Consider the following 23004-nt stretch of genomic DNA (forward strand, 5'->3'; position numbering starts at 1 on the left):
TCAGGGAGCTTGTATAGGTCTGAGCTAGGTTCTCTGAATATATGTTATGGCTGTGTAACTTATTGTTCTTGTGGGACTCCTAAGAGTGGGAGCAGGCTTGTCTCTGACTCCTTTGCCTGCTCTTGGGACCCTTTCCTTCCTACTAGGTTTTCTTGTCCAGCCTTGATATGAAGGCATGTTCCTAGTATTATTGTAACATATTATGCCATATTCAGTTGATATCCCTGGAAAACCTGCTCTTTTCTGAAGGGAAACCGAGAAAGACTGGGTCTAGGGGAGAAGGGAGGTGGTGGGGAGGGACTGGGAGAAATAGAGGGAGGGAAAACTGTGGTTAGGAGGTAATATATGAAAGACAAATTAAAAAATTAAATAAATTTCATATCAAATCAGGATAGAATTTCCAATAAATGGACTCAAACATATTTCTGCATTTTATACTATGCATTGATGTAAGAGAACAATTTCAGCATTGAGGATTATAAAATCAAAATACTGATGAACTCTGAAAAGCATCAAAGATGTCTGAGTCCTAAAGTTTGAAGTATTCAGCTAAGATTTAATTTAATTTCTTATGCAAAAAACCCCAAGTACCCCTATATCATTAGCATACAGACTTGCTTTTGTTTTTAATGATTGGTAAATTATGTATGTGTCAAAGAATTGTTCTAAAATAAATTCATTTGTAATTTATTAGCAGTAGATGTTTGATTTATACATATATATTTTATACACCTATATGCCCAAGCTCACATAAAATTTTCTGAGGAGGAAAAAGGTCACAAGAGGCAAAAGTTTAAGAATCCCCAGTCTAGAACACAAATAGCGCTTTGGTCTTCACTATAGCTTTCCTAGAAGCTCATATGGCCAACAGGGCAACAAATGCTTCATTTCCATGCCTACTTTGCTCATGAATGTATTTCAGTTACTAATATTCTCAGTCCCAATGATGCTAAGCTCTAGTGCCCTCTACCATGTTGGCCTCTCTGTCTAAAATGCTCTTCCATTAATATAAAACAAAACAAAAACCAAAAAAACAAAACCCCACAAAATTCTACTTTAACTTATTTTATAGATCTCTGTCTATATTTTGCCTTATCTAAGAAAGTAATAGTTCTGGGTGACTTACTGATAATAAAACACAGCATCTCATAGAAGCTTAACAGTAAGATTATATTGTGTTCAAGGAAGTAAGTATGAGTTTTATAAGCTAAATTCTAGATCTAGGCATGGCTTCATTCTTTTTGGAGATTCAAAAAGAATGTTTCTTTGTTTTTTCCATATTCCAGAAGACTTTTATTCCTTAGTGTGGTGATATATTGTGTATCAAATAAAGCTTGCCTGAGGATCAGTGATTGGTTAGTTGTTTTCTGCCCAGGGATTGGCCAGTTTTGTGGGCTAGGGACAGAGATGGCCCTGATTTTAGGGTCAAACTGTGTTTCTTTCACTGACCTTTCTTGGCTTTTTGACACTACCTCTAAGGCCAGGGCACGTTTCTTTCACTGACTCCGATTCTAGGGAACAAGAGTGTTATTTTGGCACTAGTTTCAGAGTCAGGGCATGTTTCCTTGGTTCTGGGTTTGGGGATAAAGAGTTCATTTCTCTGGCTCAGGTCCCAAACCCAGGCTATGTTTCTTTCCCTAGTTCTGGTCTCCAAAGTCAGGGTGGGTTTCTTTAGCCAGCCCCTTTTCCCTATACTTTGTTATTGTGGCTCTCTTTAAAACAGCAAAACAATAACACAAACAAAAAATTAGCATCATTTTTAGCAGGACAATCTTTGGGAAAAATCAGCATAAGAAATATCTTAGAGAGATTCTTGTATCACTTTCCCTGTGAAATAATGTTTTATTATTTTTTAGAAGCTTAGAGAGTAATGGAAGACACTCATTTTTCTTTCACAGTACTGAAGGGTTGAAGAGATGCCTACACTGTCCTAATACAATCAATATTTAAATTTCTTTCTCTTCCCCTTGAAACCAGGGAGCTTCAGAACTTGTGTGTCAATCAACAGGTGGTGAAGGGTAGTGAATTTACTTTCTCAGATCTGAGCATAGTCTAACAGTTTCTCTGCTTTACTGAAGGCTCTTTATCAACATTTTATGTATCCCTGTAGCTAGAGTTTTCCTGCCTGGCCCACAGTCAGGATAAATCTCTGCCATCCGCCAGTCCCACAACTGCTCAGACCCGACCAAGTAAACACAGAGACTTATATTGGTTTCAAACTGTATGGCCGTGGCAGGCTTCTTGCTAACTGTTCTTACAGTTTAAATTAATCCATTTCCATTAATCTATACCTTGCCACATGGCTCATGGCTTACCGGCATCTTTACATGCTGTTTCTCATCATGGCGGCTGGCAGTGTCTCTCTGACTCAGCCTTCCACTTCCCAGCTCTATTCTCCTCCTTGTCCCGCCTATACTTCCTGCCTGGCCATGGGCCAATCAGTGATTTATTTATTGACCAATCAGCAACACATTTGACATACAGACCATCCCACAGCACTTCCCCTTTTCTTTTCTTAAAAAGGAAGGTTTTAACCTTTACACATCTCTAAAGTCAGCTTGGTATATTTGGGAATTTGGGCGTAGCTTCTCTTACTACTTCCTGCTGGAGGGGGGCGCTGTATCTTATGGGGACACAAAGAATATTTTAGGATTATGGAGTAGTCCATGAGGGTGTATCGTCTGAGCCAGTTGCCTTGAAACGGTTTTGGATGTTGGATCATCTGGGCCATGGTGTCATCAGAGACCTTTCAGGGGGTCTTGGCTGGTCAAACCTGATGTATCTTAATCTGGAACAAATCCATAGCCTCTGGCTTTCTGTGGAAACAAAAGCAGAGCCTCCTTTCCAAAGCAACATATCCTTACATCCAAATTTTGAAGTCAAGGTACCTTTAAAATATACATTTTGGCATAACTCAAGAGCTTTTGTAATCAAATGTTTTTCTTCAGTTATGAATATCAAAGAGAACATAATCCAGATTCTCTGTGTGGTAGCCATCTTTATGTGGCTTATTTTTTTTATATTAGCTTGAGCCTATTGCTTTAAACTGTAGCCTTCTAAGCCTGAAATGGCACTGGCGCTGTGGCTGCTGGCTCCACCCACTTCAGCTTCCCAGCATGGCGGTGATACGTTTTCCGCCAGCTCTGGGAGCCATCAACTCTCAGAAATAGTGGGTCTATGCTTCTATCAAAGCAGCATGTAGCCCAGAAACCTCTTTTTTTTGTTTTGTTTTGTTTTGTTTTGTACTAGCAAAGGCTAAATCCACCACACAGCTTAATGTGCCACTTGCAGAGGCCTCATTCCTGCCATACTGCAGGTCAAGCATGCACGCACGCTAGGAACCCGCCAGTAGCTCAAACTGGCAGCTTCCGCTCATTTGAGAGAGACAATTAGGAAACTGTTTTTAGCTCCGTTTTACAATCTTTTTTCTCAGTTTTTAGGTGGAAACTCTTGTCCCACGTTGGGCGCCATTTGTAGCTAGAGTTTTCCTGCCTGGCCCACAGTCAGGATAAATCTCTGACACCCGCCAGTCCCACAACTGCTCAGACCCGACCAAGTAAACATAGAGACTTATATTGGTTTCAAACTGTATGGCCGTGGCAGGCTTCTTGCTAACTGTTTTTACAGTTTAAATTAATCCATTTCCATTAATCTATACCTTGCCACATGGCTCATGGCTTACCGGCATCTTTACATGCTGTTTCTCATCATGGCGGCTGGCAGTGTCTCTCTGACTCAGCCTTCCACTTCCCAGCTCTATTCTCCTCCTTGTCCCACCTATACTTCCTGCCTGGCCATGGGCCAATCAGTGATTTATTTATTGACCAATCAGCAACACATTTGACATACAGACCATCCCACAGCATATCCCTGTTGATCCACCTTTCTACTTTTTGAAGCATCCTGGACCTCAGCTTTATCCTTATTCAATACTAACACTGGTCATTATCTGCTCCTCTGTACACTAAGTTAATGTGTGTGTGGAGGGTGGCGTGGGGCAGTGAATAGGAAGGAAGCAGTAGTTTTTGAAGTAAATATAGTGTCCAGTAGAAGGTTCCTTAGTCCCCTTTCTTTGTAATAATATTAGAAAGTCATAGTCTAGACATGTTGTATTTGAGAGCACAAATGATCTGTTTCATCTCTGACCCTAATAATGTTCCATTTTGACTGTGTCTCAGAAAGGGAATGTAGTAACAGAAGAGATTGTTGCAGAGCTAATCCTCTCTGGGACTGACACTATCAAAGTGGAAATTGATCCAGGTAAGCTGGTCTCATTGGGGCTACTATCTCTCTCTGGTGGCAATATCCTTGGAACACTAAAATCTCACTCTTGCCATGGTCTTCCCAGGCTCTGTGAGTACACTCAGAAGAAAACTGAATTTGAGGTATCTGTACCTCATTGTAGTTATGGCCTGTATAGATGCTACTTATGACCTCCAAGGCCTAAAGTCTGTATAGGGCTCAAAGCTGCCCAACAGCTAAGTATTTTGCACTGTGGAGACTTTGGTTCTGGTCAGGACTCAAGTTCCTGCACTCTTGAAGTAGGCCATTGTGATATTGTTGAGAAAACTTGAGAAATACATGCTGTCTCTCAAATGTTCCTTACTTTGATGGTGGAGGGTGCACCTGTACTAGAGACATGGTAAAGGTTTTCCCTTTCTTTCTTTCTTTTCTTTCTTTCTTTCTTTCTTTCTTTCTTTCTTTCTTTCTTTCTTTCTTTCTTTCTTTCTTTTTTCTCTTTTTACAGAAGTCTAGAAGGGCACAGGAGGAGAATACTTTCCTTCCCTCTGGTTATCTCCTCTCTCATCAGACTCCAAAACTAAGTCTCCTATGTTAATAACTGAGGTACACAGAGCTGCAAACTCTGAAGGGTTTTTTTTCCATTTTTGGTTCAAGAAAGTGTTAATTATAGTATTTGAAGTTCTAAGTAGCAACCATGATGTTTGTCTCTTGCTTTCAGGCAGATCAGTTAACTGGGTTCTTCTTTAAAGTCTCATTTTTTAGAATTTGATATAGACTCTTCGACTTTCCAAGGGAGTTTGCTTTTGTACCTGTAGAACCTTCTGTGTGCATTCCATATTCTTCTCTACTTTCAGGGTTAGATGTGACCTAGGATGGTGATCTCAGAGGCTTAAAGGGGAACAGCATGACTGGGGTCACTCTATGACCTCCTTCAATGAATGTCCATTGAGACCAGATGTTTCAGTCTTTTACAGGGGACAGAGAGATGTCGTGACAAGCTGAAAATACAGTCTTTTTTTGAAGCTGGTCTGTGAATGCCTACTGAGCAGGAGGATGAAGAGTAGTGCCCAACACTGCCTTCTGTGTTGAGTATTTTACTATTTTAACAGTAAATGTTTCAAAATATTGTAGAAACTGGGGAAATTGAAGAAATTACATTAAAGTGAGCATGTTATCATCCTCTTTGGGCATATATCAAGCTTGGAATCCACTATAAATGACTGGAAAGAAAGTATGACTCTTGCTAAGTTGCATAATAAACAGAAGTAGGTTCAGAGACAACTTTCAAAAATTCTTTAGAGGTGCCTTGATTTTCATTTCCAGTAGTTTAATATTAATTTTCTTGGTCTTAATACAAATGCATTAAAGTGAGCTTTAGAGCAATAAAACTAAAGAAAAGAAAATAAATGATGGAAGTTTATAAGGAAATGGGGGTTTCTATGTTACTTGGTTGGGAGTCAAAGCTTGTCTTTTTCATATAATTTATAATGTTAATTTTGTAAGTGTTGATCTTTCTTAAAGGGACTTGAATTCTTCAGGAAAATGAATGCAAAGTTTTGAAATGTTAAAGCCCCATTTTCCAAAGAAAATTTCTTTAATGAATACTGTTGGAGGTGGGGTTTTACATTACTAATAAGAATGATTATTTCAGAGGATAAGGACACATTAAATTTGGATTACTCATGAAAGACAGATAAAAGCAACCACTTCCTACATTCAGTTGCAATGCTGAAAGAAGGCACAAGGCAGGGAAAATTAGATTTTTTACCTCCATTGTCTATTCCTTAGTTATAACACTATGGTTCATTTATATCTCAAGGCCAGACATTCAGTGAGTACACAACTTTTCCCAGGTAGCAGGTTATGGGTATACAGGGAGCTAACAGGCTTAATTAAACACAGGTTTCTGGAGCTGGGCATCACTATTTGACTGTTTGCTCTTGAGCTAAAGGTATATGAGTCTCTAATCCCAGCAGGAGCAGTTGCTTGAGCAAAATAAAGTCATTTATTGGCCAAATTGCTAGAGTAGTGTGAATTGCCAGCGGGCTGGAGGGAACTTGTAAACATTTTGTTCAGAACCAGTGGACAGAGGCTGAGGAGGGCTGGTCTCTGGGATACAGTGTTTTTGACCTCTAATATGATATCTGAAGCACCACTGGATCAAAATTCATTCTGTCCCCATAATCCCTTTCTTGATACCAATGCCCTTGTAGCTAAAGCTTAGGGTATTTTTGAACCTAGAGAGGCATCTTTTAAATGAAAAGCTAGGTTTACATTTATATCTGCCATTCAAGAAGACAGATTCCTAAACCTTTCCATCCCCTTTTAATTTTCTTTCTTCTGGGAACTTATAGTTCCATATGCAAAATATTAAGTATATAGTATTTCTTCCATCTTTCCTCCCTTCTTTCTTTGTTTTCTATTTCCTTCTAAATTTTTCTATCTGACTCTCCTTTGCTCTCAATTATGACACCAAGTGCTTTTTAAAAAATCATAAAATTTTCTAGACATTAGATTAAATATCAAGTGCTCAAATGTGATTTAGCTCAAACACATACTTGATGAATATTTGAATCTTGTCTTTGCTGTCCATCCCTTTTCCAGTTCTTTTAGTATAAAAGAATTTTTTACTTGGCAAAGGAGTCTGCTCCATCTTTCCTACTGTCTCTTGACATGTGTTGTGTGATTTTTCTTCTCTTTTATTTTCCCTCTTCCTATTCATCTCTTTCTTTCTCTTTATGTTCTTGACAAAAGCTTTTATTGAAACCATAATGGAAATTACCAAGCTCCTTAAAAAAAGTTTTGATAGATCCTAAATGGGTAAAGGTTTCCTAGTCTCTGACTCCTCTTCCAACAAACTTGAAACCTGATTTTGAATTTATCTTCTGTGAATGTGTATGTGTATGTGTGTAGGGGATGGGGCTAAGAAAACATTTCATTAACACACTAGATTGGAATTAAGGATGAACTACTCAAGTGATAGGATGGAGTTTTTAGAGCCCTGGACTGCTTTAGAAAAAGATACAGATGACCTCACCTTTGTTGTGTTGAAATCAAATTTCATGCTCACAGATATTCTCTTGTTTAGTTTTCAGATCAATTCTGGATCAATTAAGTACAAATACCATTGACGATATGAATGGCACATTACATTGGGTAGCTAGTGTTGGAGGTGACATGTTTATTTCCTTAAGTGAATGAATTAAGAGCATCAAATTCAGTGTACATTTCCTTCCCAATGATATACAGTTGGGTGTATCAAACCATTTTACTGCTGTAGTATCTTTGCGAATTCTTAGTTTTAATGTCATAATGTATATATTATTGCTTTTACAGGACTTCATTGAACCTTCATCTTTTTAGCACTTTTGTTTTTTGTGCATTAATTTGCTAAAATATAGAATAACCTAATGTTCAGCAACAGGAAAGGAGAATCACATGCTTGCTTGAAAGTTAAATTATGCTAAAAGTCTAAAATGTCAAGGAGAAAAAAGTATTCCTATAGTATGTAAAAGCATAATACAGTGAGAACTTAATGTATGTAGACAGTGTGTTAACTGGTTATTCTACATGTATTATCCCTCCCACCAGTTCACATAACACACATCTCTGTTTCCATTTATCAAAACTCATAGCAGTTATGTTGCTCATCCAAGGTGACAATCTCCCATGGCATAATTAGAATTCAAATCAGGAGACTTCTAAACATGCGATCCTCATCCTAGAACCACACTTCTTTAGGGTGTATATTGAAAGAATTAAGGTCATCACCAACATGGATGGGAACACATTTGTAAGTTGTTTCCCTTGCTTTTTAAAAGAAACTGAGTATTTTATTTAGTGATAAATGCATATATCCATCACAGAAGTCTAGTATTATTCCTACCTTATCATTCATAAAAATTACAAGTTTTTTTTTATAATGGCTCAGTTATTGCATATATATTCCAATATGATTTAGTTATCATTATTAGGAAATGATAGTTTCTCTTTACTATATTGATATGCAAATAAAATATATTGATGAGTAGGTAAAATGGCTTGGTATTAAAAGGAGCTTGCTGTGCAAGCCTAATGGTCTGAGTTTGGTACCTGGGACCTGCATAAAGGTTGAAGGAGAGAAACTCTACAGGATTGTCCTCTCATTGCTACATGCTTGCTGTGGCATTCATGCTTACAGACATAAGTGCATGTGTGCAGATACATACATATACATATCGTGTATACACAAATACACACAGTAATAAGTAATTAAAATATTGCTATACATATTTCAATATAATGTTTCCTCTATATTTTACATGTAAAGTTTATTACTTTATATTTGATATTTACATATTAATGTATATTTTTATTGTAAACATTCAAAAATATATTCTGAAATGAGTTGATCAGGCCTTCAAAAGGATCCATGGACCCATGCCTGCAGATTTGTTTGGTAGTTTTGCTTCTTGGTTATTGTAACTATGCCATGACTGGATGCAGAACAGAAGTTTAATGACTTACATAAATGACAACTTAGCCAACGTAGAGTGTAGTTCAGTGGCAGGAAAGAAAAAGTACAGGATCTAGAACATGCAATATGTTTATTATTTCTAAACATTTGTGTATCTGTAGGAAACTGAAATATAATGTGTTCATTTTCCACAAGACAAGATCTCTAGACACCCATCCATTTCACAAAGGCCATACTGAGTTCTGGGAGTTGTTCTATTCCTTTTTGTTGGTTCTGAGTTGTATTCAGGTTATTTATGGTGTTTTGTTTTAGTTAATTCTTGAAGATAACATTCCAGGCAGTTTTCTCTTCTGGCTGACCTGTGCCTGGATCTGGGCTTTCTCATCTAAATCCAGCTAAAAGGCAGAAAACGAATAGTAGAACCCAGATACCTGTCAACTTTGCTTCAGATCACACTGGATTCAATAAGTTATCTAATGGACCTGTGATCTTTTAAGTGCAGGTTTGTTTCTTCATGAGTAAGTGTCAACTAATGGTTCATTTAGTAAGCTTACTAATGCCTAGACATTCTTTCAGGAGATAAAGATAAAAACAGAATGTTTCAAAGGAGCTCTTTGATGAATTTCTCTTTATTTGAAAGTATCAGTTTATTATTATTAACCAATTAGCCCCATAGACAACCTGGAACTACAGACACTTACCAGATTGCCTCAGCTTTGCCGCATCCTTATACACTCAGGAAGATGTATGTCCCTATCTCAACATTTCATCAGAGCGAGTCAATCTAAATGCTAAATGACTAAGAAATGACCTCAAATTTGCTTCAGAGCATACTGAGCCCACCTGGGCTGGGAGACACTGCATTTTCTCAGAGGAGGTTAGACCTGGGACCATGGAAGTGTCCAAGAGCATTTTTTCCTTTTCAGTGAATGACAGAACCAGATCCAGGTGTGTACATCTGTAAGGATGCTTTTGAAATAGAGTCAGATGCCAGATCTGTGAAGAGAAAGACATGTGGCCTGGCTGGGATGTTAAATTCCCTGTCTGACACTAACTACTATGACCTCGAGATTGAGAATGTCAACTAACCTCTCAAGCTCACAGATTCTTTATTTTTTTAAATCAGTATTATTGGACCATGAATCTCAAATATTTCCTCCAGGCCTGAATTTTTATGGTTCTGTGTTTTTGAGACATTATAAATATAGTAAGGCCTTAAATTTAGTTTTTCTTTCGATTGAGAAGATAAAGCCTTATTTTCTAAACATCTGGTCCATGAAGTATTATCTTTAAAATTGCATCATAATTGAAAAGCAATTGATTTTAGTTTCCTGGTAAATGGAGATGATTGGTTACTACAGAAAACAAAAACTGCTTTGTTCTATATAGTACTTTGTATTATATGCACTCTGTACAGTATGTAGTTATAAGTTGGTCAAGTCGAAGAGATGCCTTGAAAATACATGTGTTAAATTTTCTACATTATATTTAATATGTATCTCTAGATAAGTTTTAGGAATAATTATTGAGTTAAATATTAATAGTAAAATTCAAAACTTTTTTGCTGGTTTTATTGCTTTGCTTTGCAAAAGATACAGATGTAAAACATGTCATAGTCACTGTCATACTTTCCTTCTTGTAGTTTTGTGGATAGGCTCTTTCCCAGAGTTAGTTGTAAAAATATTGTGCTAATATGTATTACTAAAATCAGCAAAAAACACCATGTGAAATCAAGTGAAAATGGATGGTTTTGATGTAAACTCACCAATGAAGCCCTTTCCTGATGACAGGCCTGTTTTATCATACCATTTTCTGGAATGTAGCTGAGAAAGTTGTATTGGAAGCAGAATGCCTGAACTTTCTCTCTGTACATTTGCCCAGAGGCATGGTGATACAAATCTGGAAAAATAAATACATGTGTGAAAGCTGTGTCCTCTTACTTTGGGGTAGGGCTACAAGTGGTATCAGTCAGTCTGCTGTCATGCTGTATGAGATGGCATTATCAGGTAAACATAACTCTCTATAGCACAGTGACACACACGACATGAGTTTGTTTTCTCACCAAATTTTTGTTCATGACTGACAGAAGTAGGAGACAATATCAAAAGTCTGAAAAATCATCGCCTGCCCCAAAGTAAAATTTAAAGGTTGACACAACCAGAAGATTGATATACCATTCTGTGTTGGAAGCACTACCCTGGTAATAGATGCATTTTATAAGTGTTAGCTCAACTTTTCTGTTTTTACTTTCAGGAGACTTCATAGGACAGTGAAACCCTGAAATATTCCAACAACGTCTGGAAGAAGGTAAGGGGAGGGAAATAGGCTTATCTTCAGCCATTTTATTAGTTTAGTTTGTAAATGCATTTGGAGAACCTGCTGAAAGGCAATGTTATGTCATCTGGCATCTACACAACCTGGCACCGATTAAAATTGTAAAGTACAAGGATAAATTCCAAAGGCCCACACCTGATAGAGGTTTTGCTTGCATATGGAGAAGAGTTGAGCCTCAGGCGCATGTGAGCTTGCTTTTCTTGTCTCTGAGAAGAGGTTGAAAGGGGGAAAATCTTTCCTTTAAGAAAACTAGTATTCAAGTCATAATAGAGGTCCCAACCCAAAGTCAACCTCACCCAGTTTATATAAACACCCCCATCCTGGGAAGTGAGAACAGACAGGAGCATTTTCAGGACTTGTTATATGCAGTGCACAAATGAAACCTTGGTTTCCTTTCTTTTTGTGTCCCTAAAAAGAGTGAGTTCTTGTGTTTATGAAGAGAGGGGGTGATGGGTTTTCACTTTTGACTTCTTTTTTAATTGCTAGCTCATTGGGGATGTGGAGGAAAATGTCCATCACAGCAAATATCCCCACATATCTGTCAAACCAGACGAGGCATAAATGTTTCAAGAAATATTTATGAAAATGATTGTGGGATTGTGGTGGTGCCTTGTGGCAAAAAATAATGATAGTTCAGTAGGTGGCTAGCTGGTCTCAACAGTCAGCTTGGCAGTAGAGTTATAGTTTGTTTTCTCAGTAGCCCATTTGGTCATTTATTCAGTAAGTAAGTCATCTTCGTGTTTGAGGGGCTTTCTTTCCACATTCTTGAAGCATATAGAATCAACACACACACACACACACACACACACACACACACACACACACAAACACACACACACAAACACACACACACACACATACACACACACAGTATTTTCAGCTGATTATTTAAGTAATAGTTTACAACAGAAGCCTGTTCCACATGAAATTGTTGGTTCCAGATTTCTGAAAAGATGTGTTTAAGTTTTCCCCAAAGTTACTCATTTCTAAGATGGCTCATAGGTAGGCATTTGATTTTTCTTTCAATCGTAACTTTTCAAGTGTCCTTTTCAGCAACCAGTGCTTTTCCCTTTAAAATGAGTATCTGTAGGAGTCACCTAGAAAATACCATGTAAAATGATTATTTGTGAATTCTGTGCATACAACTTTCCTATATCACTTGAAAAAGATAGAATTTTCTTGGTCCCATTTTGATTTTGTCTCATCTACAACGTCAACTATATTCCTTGAGCCCAAGGAATTTGACTCATGTTGACTGCAGCCACACTACAGCAGAGAATTAAGTTGGCCACACAGGAATCAGACTTACAGCCTTGTTTCCATTAACACAATGCTCTGCCTGACTGAGCTAACAGCCCACACATTTGTAGCTGTCCAGACTAAAGGAGATGGATGCTTCCTCCTTTCTCCAGTTGCTGAAGATGTTTCAGATGGTCCCACTGGATTACTGAGATGCATTTGCTTAGAGTATCTGCCAGATTAGCCCAAGCTTTGAAATTTGTTGGTGTCAAAGTACAAGCTTACTCTGGTAAATCCAAGAGGCTTTTTAGAAGGTATTCCCAGTACACTAGATAATTGGGAATGGAAGTCTTGGGAGAGTCCTTGTACAGCCCAGAAATATCCTTTTGAAATCTAGATGTTGTGTTTATTGACAGCTCAAGTCAAATCATTAAAAATAAATATGAATGTTTTCCTGAGAGCATATTCTCATGAACAAATCATTCATGTATGGGAGATTCTGTGAGGATGTTTGACAATGAAAGTACATTGTTTTCTTCTCCATTAGCCAAATTGAGCCTAATCCTGAAAGCAAGCCTACAGGACTTTTGACCATCCTGATCAGTATTTTTGGATCTGGTCATTCTCAGGTCTTCCTTCCAGGTGGAAATAATTTTCCAGAATGTATCTTAACACTCCATGTCAGAGATTTCACTAAAAATTTGTCTTATTCCTTTTTCAGTGATTTTTCCTCTTGCCTCACTCCTCTGGCTGCAATTGAGTACTTACTAAGCATTTTGTAAAACACACTTAAAAAAAAAGCATCAAATTGGACCTTCAAAATATTACATACACATGGTTTTATTTTATGGGGAACAGACTTCTATAATGCAGTAAATAGTCTTGAATAAAATGGAAACCTTTTAAATAATTACAAGGCATAAAATTAAACAGACTAAGTCTGAAGCAATGCAGATCAACCGGAACAACTTTAGCATTGCTTCCCTCATTTCCCTCTGCTTTATCCCCTGAAGTATATAAAATTCATAAGAGGGTATTAGTGAAGTCACACCTGAGCACAAGTGAGCTTCCTTTGCTGACTGAGCCTGTAGTGTTGCCTGAAGACTGGAGACACATACTCTTCCCTGCCTCAGCTCTGTCTGCTCTCCTGAGTTGCCTTTCCTTGACAAGGGTCTTTTAACGATGGAGGTATTGATATTTGGAGTGAGAAGCAAGGGTGTCCATCCTATGCTCACCAGAATCTCTTACCTTTTAAGAGATGCTGGGTATGCTCCTCCCATGCTTGTAATTAAATGTGCCCGAGGGAGCCAGATGTACCTCAAGGGCCATTGGCCTTTCTTATAGCACCAAGACTGTTTGTACCTCATGCCCGTGGGTGATCTACAGTATAATGCCTTTCTGAGTCACACATACTAACTCATTCAGGATGACCATCCAGTGAAACTGTAAAATTGAACAATATCCACTAATAGAGGGGAAAGGAAAACTATGGAACTGGAGAGAAATTTGGAGTTAAGAGACAATCCTCTCTTTACCAAATCCAGTGGCACACAAGAGAAATATTTTAATCTGTAGGAACACTAACAAATGTTATTTTGTATTAATTTGCTCTTTCAATGTTAGTGTGTTGCACCTGCCTATACATGTTCTTTGACCTTTTTTATTTGTCTTTCTATCAGTTATTAGTTTATTGAGACCAATTTTCATTTTTTCCTTGTTACTTGAATTAAAACAGATGACTCATGTTATGGTTATAAGTTAGTTGTTTATTCGCATTACAGAGTATTTTTTTGAATATTTGTATGTGTTGGTTATTTGATCTCAAACTTTCATGTAGCCCCAAATGTCAAAATTTTCCTCTATAACAACTGAAAATTGTGAATGGATCCCACTGATTCATGGAAAATACATTCTAAGACCTCTGATGCATACTTGTTAGTAGCAGATAGTATTAAGCATTATTCTGACTGCCTTTTTCTAGAATATCTGCATTGTTGCCACATAGTGTAAACAGAGGCTTTTCTCTGTCCTGCCCCATCCCACAGCCATTTCCAAATAATCACTCAGAGGCTTATATTCATTATAAATGCTTGGTTAATGGCTCAGACTTATTACTAGTTAGCTATTACATTTAAATTAACCCATATTTCTTATCTATGAAATGCCACATGGTTTGTGGCTTGCTACCTCACTGTCTATACATCTTGCTTCCTTGGCAGCTGGCTGGCATTTTTCTGACTAGGTTGCTCTCTTCCTTTCCTTAGTTTGCTTGTCTCGCCCATACTTCCTGCCTGACTACCAGCCAATCAGCTTTATTATTAACAATGAGAGCAACACACATCCACAGTGTATAGAAGGACACCTCACAGCAACATAGTCCTAGAGTTAGCTGGTTCTCTCATGATTCACATATGATGTCTCCTTTGTATCATTGCCTATATATCATGGGGCCATTATTAGCTGAAACAGATGTTTCCTGAACACAAGGAGTATAATACAGTGGCAGATAATCAAAGAGCTTAGATGCCTAGGGTGTAACTAAGGGTTGGATAGCAGATACAGTGTGGGTCCACTGTAGGAAGGAATGACCTATGTCCCAGTCAAGGCAGAGTGGTATATACTCAGAACAACAAGCATTTTAGAATGGATAAAATTCTTACTTCTGGAACTTTCTCTTCAATGTTTTCAAACTGTGGTTGAATATAGGTGACTGAAACTATGGCAAAACTAGATAAAGTAGAAATTACTCTTGTTTATTTAGAAATTTTTCATTTGTCAGATATACTACAAGCATGCTAGTATTCTCAATTCTTTTATAATTTCCCTATTAATTAATTTACAATTTACAATTTACAAAGCAAGAGTTTAGCTGCATTTCCTCACTGTTCTAAATCAATGGCACTATTTATTTATCCTACTTTAAACTCAGTGACAAATAACCCCAAATCTTATTGGCTTACAATTTTTTCTGGTTGTCTAAGGTTGTGTTCTACATTATTCTATTCCCCCTTAGACATTAAATTATTATACTGGATGTAGATATAGAGAAAAAAAAGAAGTCTATGAATCTTATTGAAGAGAAAGTGGGTAGTAGCTTTGAATGTATTGGCACAGGAGACTACTTCCTGAGTGTAACACCAGTAGCACAGACACTGAGAATGAAAATTAACAAATCATTTGGACTTCCTGAAGCTGAAAAGCTTCTGTAAGGCAGAGGACATGGTCGGTAAGACAAAACAGCAGCCTACAGAATAGGAAAGATCTTCACCAATCCCACATGTAACAGAGGGCTGATCTCCAAAATATATAAAGAACTCAAGAAACTAGACATCAAAATACCAAATAATCCAATTAAAAATGGGGTACAGATTTAAACAGAGAATTCTCAACAGAAGACTCTCATATAATCCTTCTTCCCTCTTTTCAATGGGATTTCAGAGCTCAGCCTCGTGCTTGGTTGAGCCCAGTCGAAGAGAGGGAAGAGGGATTATAAGAGCAAGGAAGGGTCAAGATCATGAATGGGACATCTACAGAGACAAGAGAACCAAGCTCACAGGAACTCACAAACTTTAGATGACAGCTGTGGAACCTGCATGGGACTGGATTAGACCCTCCGCATATGGGAGACAGCTATGTAGCTGGGTCTGTTTGAGGGGCCCCTGGCAGTGGGATCAAGATCTATCCCTGGTGCATGAGCTGGCTTTCTGTATCCCATTGCCTATAGTCTGATACCTTGTTCACCCTTGATGCAGTGGGGAGGGGCTTGATCCTACCTCAATTGAATGTACCAGGCTTTGCTGTGTCCCTATGGGAGGACTTACCCTTTTGGAGAAGGGGGTGGGAGACTGGCCAGGGGTAAGGCAAGGGGAGAACAGGAGGAGGGATAAGAGGAGGAATCTGTGGTTAGTATGTAAAATGAATAACAAATATTTTTTAAATAAAAAAGAAAGTGATTTGGAAAAAAAGAATCTCAAAGGGCAGACATTTAAGGAATTGCTCAACATCCTTAGTCACCAGGGAAATGCAAATCAAAACAACTCTGAGACATCTCACGCCTGTCAGAATGGGTAAGATCAAAAACACTGATGACAGTTTATGTTGGAGCAGATGTGGAGTAAGAGGAACATTCCTCTGCTGCTGGTAAGAGTGCGAATTTGTACAGCCACTTTGGAAATCAGTATGGCAGTTTCTCAGAAAATTGGGAATCAGTGTACCTTAAGACCCAGCAATACCACTCTTGGGCATATACCAAAGGGATGCTCAATCATACCACAAGGACACTTGCTCAGCTATGTTCATAGCAGCAGCATTCCTAATAGCCTGAACCTAGACACAACCTAGATGCCCCTCAACCAAAGAATGGATAAAGAAAATGTGGTACATTTACACAATAGAGTATTACTCAGCTGTAAAACACAATGAAATCATGAATTTTTCAGGCAAATGGATGGAAGTAGAAGAAAACCATCCTGAGTGAGGTAACCCAGACCCAGAAAAATAAACACAGTATATACTCACTCATAAATAGATATTAGATATAAAGCAAATGATAACTAGGCCACAATCTATAGCCCCAAACCTAGGTAACAAGAAGGACCCCAAGAAGTATGCATGGATAGTCCTGGGAAGGAGAAATAGATGAGATCTCCTGGGTAAACCTGGGGCAAGGGGGAGGGGAAAGGGGAGAGGATGGGAAATGGGAACATAATGGATCTGGATGGTCAAGTTGGGGGAAGGACAGAGAAGGAGAACAAGGAAAGAGATATCTTGATAGAGGGAGCCATTATGGGGTTGGGGAGAAACCTGGTACTAGGGAAGCTCCCAGGAATCTACAAGGATGAACCTAGCTTCTTGAATATTATTAAGGACCTGCTTTAATAATATTCTTCCCAGGGCGGGGTTGGAGAGATGGCTCAGGGGTTAAGAGTACTGACTGATCTTCCAGAGGTCCTGAGTTCAATTTTCAGCAACCACATGGTGGCTCACAATCATCTATAATGAGATCTGGTGCCTTCTTCTGACCTGAAGGCATATATGCAGGCAGAACACTGTATACATAATAAATAAATAAAATCTTAAAAAAAAAATTCTTCCCAGGGGCTCAGAAGAGAGGCTACGAATGACAAGAATTATTTTTGGGAAATGAATCTAAGTACAACATGCTCTTTTGGCCATCTACTTTATTCCTCTGGGATAAAATCCTATCTACACAGTTTCAGTTCTGTTCTTGTGCCTAGCTCCTTTCTTGCCTGCTGTCCCTTCTAAGTTCTATCTTAATTCTCTCATCCTAGTTCTGCCCCATCTTGGTCTTTTTTCTCTTGTTCTTATCCATCTTATTCTTCCCCATCTGGCTCTTTCTTATCTGCCATCTCATTCTTCTAGTTCTCCATCTAGTTCTTCAGTGAAAATCCTCAAAATCCTCTCTAAGTCTCAGAGGTTTACAATTATATACCCATACAATAGCAGTGCTATAGCCAAAGCAAGGTCACCAGGCTTGAATTGTTACAGGGTCATAAAGGCAGACAAGAGTTTTCCTGAGGCAGTGACCATCAGGTTTTCTTTTACAACTCAAAAAGGGAGTGCTAAAGGAAGAGGTCAACTGAGAGCTAAAATCGGCTAATATATCAGAAAAAGGGAATTTATGTGCTCAAACTACATTCCTCGAAGTGGTTAGGTAAAAATGTTAGGAGTCTATAATGTTAGTAAGGCTGTATAAGAAAGGAGGGTCTCAACTTAAATTGCACAAGAAATAAAGCTATCTACCTGACCTAGGAGACAGGCATTATTTCCATAACGGAGTTACCCTAAGTCAGGAGATCGTTTGGCCTTGGATGCTTGACAGGTATTTTAGATAAATACACTGTTAGGAGTTTTTGGAAGCATACATAGTATACAAGAAAATCATTGTAGGAACCAGCTGATATATATATATATATACACACATGCTAAAATATCTCCAAGACTTCTTGAAGCCATGGCTTGACCTTTGGAAAAGTCCTTGACCTTTCCAAGTAGTAGCTTTTGTGATAGTAGCTGGATTCCATTACATTTTCCTGTGGCTTGCAGCACCAGCTAAGACTCCAAGCAGTAGTGGAGAGGGTACCTGAACTGGCCTTCTCCTGTAATGAGATTGGTGACTACACTAATTGTCATCATAAAACTTTCATCTAATAACTGATGGAAGCAGATGCAGAGATGTACAGTCAAGCACTGGATCAAGCTCCAGAAGTCAAGTTAAAGAGAGGGAGGAAGAATTATATGAGCAAGGGGGTCAAGATCATGATGGGGAAACTCACAGAGACAGCTGACCTGAGCTCATGGGAGGTCATGAACTCTAGACCAACAGCTAGGGAGAATACATGGGACTGACCTAAGCCCTCTGTAGGTGGGTGATGGTTGTGTGGCTTGGTCTGCTTGTGGCCTCTAGCTGTGGGACCAAGATCTGTCCCTGGTGCTTGAGCTGCCTTTTTGGAACTTATTCCCTATGATGGAATGCCTTGCTCAGCTTTGATGCAGCAGGAGGAGCTTGGTCCTGCCTCAACGTGATATGCCATGCTTTGTTGACTCCTGTGGGAGGCCTTACCCTTTCTGAGGGGTGGATGAGGGGTAGAAAAGAGGTAGGAGGAGGGGATGGGATGAGGGGAGAGAGGGGAAACTATGGTTGGTATGTAAGATGAATAAAAAATTTAATAAAAGAAGTGTAGATCTGTACTTTAATGATTAATATTTCTGCTAAATGTGACAAACACAGTCACTTATGCTTTATTGCACAAAGAAAACATATCTAATACTGATATTCACACATGGAAACTACAGCTGCTTCTTAGTATTCAATTGGATTATCAGATAAATTTACTCTAAGTTGAAATATCCTAAATTTAAATAGATTCAATATACCCAACCTATTAACAATCATCATTTATCTACACAAAACAATCTATAGAATACCAGTTGTTATTCTTTGTGATCCTGCTTCAGGTGAGATGTTCAGGCTGGCTGCCTATCATTACAAGGAAGTATGATATGTGTTTTGACAGTCTGGAAAAAATGAGAATTAAAATTTAGAGTGCAGTTTATGAATGTGTATCATTTTGAATCACTGTAAATTAAAAGGCAAAACATATGAGAAGCAAGAGTTTGTAGGTCTAGGCCACTCTTGACAGGGCAGACAGGTGCTGTGATCTGGGTCCTTCCCTTGCAAAGTGCCACTGAAATGCAGTCTTTATCCTTCTTCAGGGGTAGAATTCATGGGAATGAGTTCAGAAGGAATGGAAGACATCTCGTCTCAACAAACATACAATTTATCAGAAGAGTCATTTTTCCTAAGATCACCATCAGGAATTCCCATTGGCTTGCTCCAAGACTTATATGAAATTAGCTTACAATATGTGTTATCCTTTTATGAGTATATTTTCTTCTCTACTAAAGAATTTTGTTGTGACAAGGGAATCAATCTTACTGAGATTTATGTTTAATCATTCAATTAATATTTGGGAATTAGGAGACTAACTGAACATTTATTAGTAGATTAACAGCAAGTAAATATTGAAGATACTTATCACATGCATAGGTTTCTCAGTTTTAAGTGACATTTGCATCCAGAAGATATCATGTGCAGCAAAATTGTACCCTAAAAGAAACAGAACTTAGGGGAAAAGAGGTTTGTATGAATTGCAAATGTATGCACAATCATCATCAAAAATACTAAAAAGAACTGAATGCAGATGAATGAATACCAAATGGGGAATAATAGAGAGGGAGGTCTTAATGGTAAAAGAGATAAGGGGGAGAGTAGAAGAGGGAGTATTGATTAAGGTTTTGCAAAAGACATAAGAAAACCTACTATTTTATAAGTTCCATATGTGTGTGTGTTCACAAAAATATAGTTTAATTGGAATTACCCTATACAAAGGATAATACTCCTTCCAGAAGCTATAGGTTTCCAAATAAAAAACCTAAAGCCAGGAATGGAACAGCTCTCTGGTGATATTTTATTTGTGCTTATCTGGGATCAGAGGAAAAAGCCAGCCACTATATTAAACATAGAGGTCAGTCAGTGGTAGCACATGCCTTTAATCCTAGCATTCGGGAGGCAGAGATTCATCTGGATCTCTGTGAATTCAAGGCCACACTGGGAACAGAGCCAGGCATGGTGACATACACCTTTAATCCCAGTCCTAGTTAACCATAGAGGTCTGGAGGTCTGGACAGACAGACAGGAAATGATAGAGCTGGGTGGAAAAAGAAAGTGATGAAGCTGGATGGAGAAAGAAAGTAAGATAGCAGAGCAGAGAAAGGTATATAGGCATGAGTATACAGGAAGTAGCTCTCTTTGGAGGCTGAGGAGTTGGTAAGGTGAGGTTGGCTGTGGCTTGTCCTATTCTTTTGATCTCTCAATTTTTACCCCAATATCTGGCTCTGTTTATTTTTTTTTATTAATAAGACCATTTAGCAATTTGTCTTACACACCTCTCCTTGATATGTTGATCAGCTATGTTCCTGAGACCCTCATACAACACAGACTATTGTCATTGCTCTTAGTTGCCCACACAAACTTGATGGTAAGTAAGTCCTATTACTGAAGACACCATGTATTTTAATTACAAGAAATGGGGAAATCCATTTTTTTTAACTGAGTAGGGAAGTGTGCTCCCTGTTAAATAGCTTCTATAGTGTTGAGTATTGGTATTTATTTATTTATTTATTTATTTATTTATTTATTTATTTATTTATATTTTGCTTATACAATTCAGTTCCACATATCAGCCATGGATTCCCTTGTTCTCCCCCCTATGGCTCCCCTTACCTTCCCCCCAGCCCACCCCCCATTCCCACCTCCTCCAGGGCAAAGCCTCCCCTACGGACTGAGATCAACCTGGCAGACTCAGTCCAGGCAGGTCCAGTCCCCTCCTCCCAGGCCGAGCCAAGTGATCCTGCATATGCCCCAGGTTTCAAACAGCCAACTCATGAAATGAGCACAGGACCTGGTCCCACTGCCTGGATGCCTCCCAAACAGATCAAGCCAATCAACTGTCTCACCCATTCAGAGGGCCTGATCCAGTTGGTGACCCCTCAGCCATTGCTTCGGGAGAAAAGCCATCAATACTCTTACCCAGTTGTGAACCCTGTGAATTATAACAATAATAGTAAGGCAAGATAATCCTGAGGATGCAATAGTTCCATGTAGCTGAAGTTTCCCTGTGCCCTGGCTTGCTGGCAGTTGGGACAAATCTCTCCCACTCGCGTCCCCCAAGTAAACACACAGAGACTTATATTACTTATAAACTGTACGGCCGTGGCAGGCTTCTTGCTATCTGTTCTTATATATTAAATTAACCCATTTCTATAAATCTATACCTTGCCACATGGCTTGTGGCTTACTGGTATCTTACATCATGCTTCTTCTTGTGGCAGCTGGCAGTGTCTCCTGACTCAGACTTTCTTCTCCCCAGCATTCTCCTCTCTCTTGTCCCACCTACACTATACTTCCTGCTTGGCTACTTGCCAATCAGCATTTTATTTATCAGTCAATCATAGTAACATATAATCACAGCATACAGGACATCCCACAGCAGTGGCACACATATTCTGGGGATAACCACATTTTCAGTTTAAATTGAAGGCCTACTTTATAGTAGAAAACACATTTCTAGTACTGTAAATCCTACCAAAAACTCACAGTTGGGGGCTCATAGTCTCCAGGGGTGAACTCTACTACTATTACTTATAGACATAGTATCAAAGTGCTTTCTAAATTCATATGTCTGTATCTATAGATATTAATGCATCTCTTAGACATCACTAGAAAAGTTTATTTATTCAGTGGTTACCATAGAAAATCATAACTGGCCAAACTAGAGAGACTAAGTGTCATTGGAGTGCTTAGCCAAAGGTGATCTGTCTATCTCTTCCCATTAAGGCTAAAGGACCATGACAGAAGACAGGGAAGAAAGATTTTAAAAGGCAGTATTTCAGGGCATGACAGGAACACTGCACTCAGGTGCAAACAGGCTTTTCTCTGTCCTGCCCCATTCCACAGCTGTTTCCAAATAATCACTGAGGCTTATATTAATTATAAATGTTAGACCAATGGCTCAGGCTTATTATTAGGTAGCTCTTACATTTAAATTAACCCATTCCTGTTAATCTTTCTATTGCCACATGGTCTGTGGCTTACCTGTCCTCCAGTGTCCTGCTTCTTGGGCAATTCTCAGGTCTGTCTTGACTCTGCCCTTCTTCATCTCCAGTTTGATTATACCACCTAATCTTATTCTGCCTGGCTATTGGCCAAACCAGCTTTATTTGTCAACAAATGAGACCAACACATATTCACAGCATACAGAATGACCATCCCACAGCACTCACAAACTCCTAACAGCTGTGATTACTTTTAGAAGACCCACACAAGATCAAGCCAGTTAACATTCCAGAATGAAGATGAGGAGGGGTTCAAGTCCCTTACACCCTTACATCTGAGAAAATATTGATAGTTGTTGACTTTTGGGAGATGAAGAACTGCTGTGGGATGTTCTGTATGGAAAATGTGTTAATAAATAAAACACTGATTGGCCAATAGTCAGACAGGAAGTATAGGCGGGACTAACAGAGAGGAGAATTGAGGGAACAGGATGACAGGGAGAGACTGCCTGCAGCCGCTGCCAGGACAAGGAAGATGTAAGGTACCAGTAAGCCACAAGCCACGTGGCAAAGTATAGATTAATACAAATGGGCTG

The sequence above is a fragment of the Peromyscus californicus genome, unplaced genomic scaffold, assembly GCF_007827085.1.
Source record: "Peromyscus californicus insignis strain IS unplaced genomic scaffold, ASM782708v3 Scaffold_23__1_contigs__length_62951481, whole genome shotgun sequence".
In the NCBI taxonomy this organism is placed as follows: Eukaryota; Metazoa; Chordata; class Mammalia; order Rodentia; family Cricetidae; genus Peromyscus; species Peromyscus californicus.